Here is a 2,409-nt window from a genome sequence, read left to right on the forward strand (position 1 = left end):
ATGGCTTTTAAGCGTCTTTTTAAGAATATAGGCTTAGACTTAAGGAAGCTTTAGAATATCTACTATAATAACTAGCAAACAATCCGCTTAGTAATTAAAGAGAGTATAAGATTGGCTATTAAGTTATGCTATATCGATATTCATAATATATAGTTTAAACAAGAGTACTTAATAGGCTTATTTAGGGTTATCTATATTCCTATAGACTAGATGCCTATAGACAGACTTACTAAGAACCTTACTTGTCAACAATTTAAGTACTTTAGGGCCCTTCTTAATCTATAGTAAGCACTAAAGCTAAAAGAGAGTAGATAAAGAAGAAAAACGATATCTACTAAGTAAAAAGCCGATTTAATTTACTAATTCATCCACTAAAGCGTTTAAGAGCCTTTTAACCTTAGCTTAACAAGCGAGAATAGCTGTAGGCACTTTATTATTATCTTCTCCTATGTCAATTGCTATAATTACGCTGGCGCCAAGCTTTAGAGTCGGCGTTAGAATGATAGCTAGAGCTACTGAAGGTAGGACTGAAGGTATAGTCAAAATGATCTAAATCATCATATAAAAGCGACAAGCACCCTAATAATAGTTAGTATACTTATATTAAGACTAAAAGAATAAAGACGTTTATAGTCTAATTATTTCCTTAGATCATTATAGTTAATTGGTAAGCTAAAGGCACTATATTGGCGGACACTATAATATACTGGTGACCGCTTATATAATGCCAACAGCAAGCATTATGACTGACAGCGTTTTTGCAAATACTGTTAGATTTACCAGCTAAGACACTCTTTACATAACCTAAGCAAAGTATGGCGTAAACGCTGTCAATAGTAGGGTATATACGTTGAGCTTGGGAAAGTATATTAAGTTAAGAAGAGAAGATAGTAAGTGGAAATAGAATAAGCTTAACTATAAATAGATAAGCAAAGAACTTAGAAAGAAATAGTCTACGAAAGCTTCTACTGATCGCCTTATATATCTAACGCTATCAAGGGTAAACAAAGGCTTCTAACAAACAAAGAAGGTTAAGATTGACAGATTCAGAAGATAGATCCTACGCTTATTAACCTAATTTTAGTATAAAAAGAGAGTTTAATAAAGGATATAGTAAGTATAATAAAGCTATAGATTTTATTTATTATAATAATTTAATTAAAAATAAAAATGCTAAGCAAACAAAGCTAAAGTATAAAGTATACTACTTACTAATAGAGTAAGGTAAAAACATTGTCAATTGTGTTGCAAATGATCATACATATAGCTTGGATATATAAAGAGAGTATAGTAACGTCCAGCCTATTCTCAGGCTCCTCCTCCTTATTATCCTCCTTCTCTTTAGGCTTACTAGCCTTATTCTCCTACTTATTCCTTATTATAAAAATGTTGTTGAATACTATATATAGAATGATATATAGACGATTCTTTTCTTATATAATTGTCATCAGTAATAAGCATATTAATAATATAAGATAAGTATATCTTAAAGCTTATCTTTAAGTTTACTTATAACGTTAGAAGCTGGAGGGTTTTACTATAGAGTAGTATATAAAAAACTGGCTGTTTATTAAGTGATGGTAGGGATAGGCATATATAAATGGCCGGAAGCATAGCTAAAGCAACGCTTCTCACACCTAACAGTATCAAAGCATTAGCTATCACTCTTTCTAGCAAGTATAGACTAGATATAACCTAGGCAAGAGACATTATACTCAGCCTCCTAAGTAGGGTAAGCATAGTGAGGGTAGGCTATACAATCGTTAACAAAGCTTTAACAACAATATAAGCATACGAACCAAAAGCAATATCTTTATCTTTATTATTATCAGCTTCAAAATTAGAAGTAGTAGTATGGTAGGTAGCAACTATAAAGCTTGATTAGCCTTACTAACAAGCTTATAATATCATCCTCCTAAGATCTTATAACTTACCTATAGTATAAGCAGCAATAGTATATACTTTATATATAGATATAGTCTACTTGATACAAGCTATTACAAATGATAATCTTCTGCTTATATTAGCTTTACAAGCTTTTTAAAACTATATATATAAGCATATAGTTATAAAGAAAGCTTATAAAATAAAAATATCTAAAGGAAAAAATTATATAGAATTGCTTAAAAAATAAGGATATTTATATATATTAGGCCTCTAAATCATATATAATCATATGATAACTCTAAAAGACTATCAAAAAATAGCTCCTAAGCTTACAAAACTTTATCTAAAGCTTACTTATAGACAGACAAGCGGCTAAAGCTGCCCACCTAGAGGGTATATAACAAAAGAGAGCCTTACTAAGCCTAGTGGTAAGCTTTCTAGCCTCTGATAGAGGTCAATTCAGTATATATATAGTGTAAGAATACCCTAATTCTCCTTTGTACGTTCTATATAGTTTAATGA

Source organism: Phaeoacremonium minimum, assembly GCF_000392275.1.
Source record: "Phaeoacremonium minimum UCRPA7 unplaced genomic scaffold PA7_03_scaffold_157, whole genome shotgun sequence".
In the NCBI taxonomy this organism is placed as follows: Eukaryota; Fungi; Ascomycota; class Sordariomycetes; order Togniniales; family Togniniaceae; genus Phaeoacremonium; species Phaeoacremonium minimum.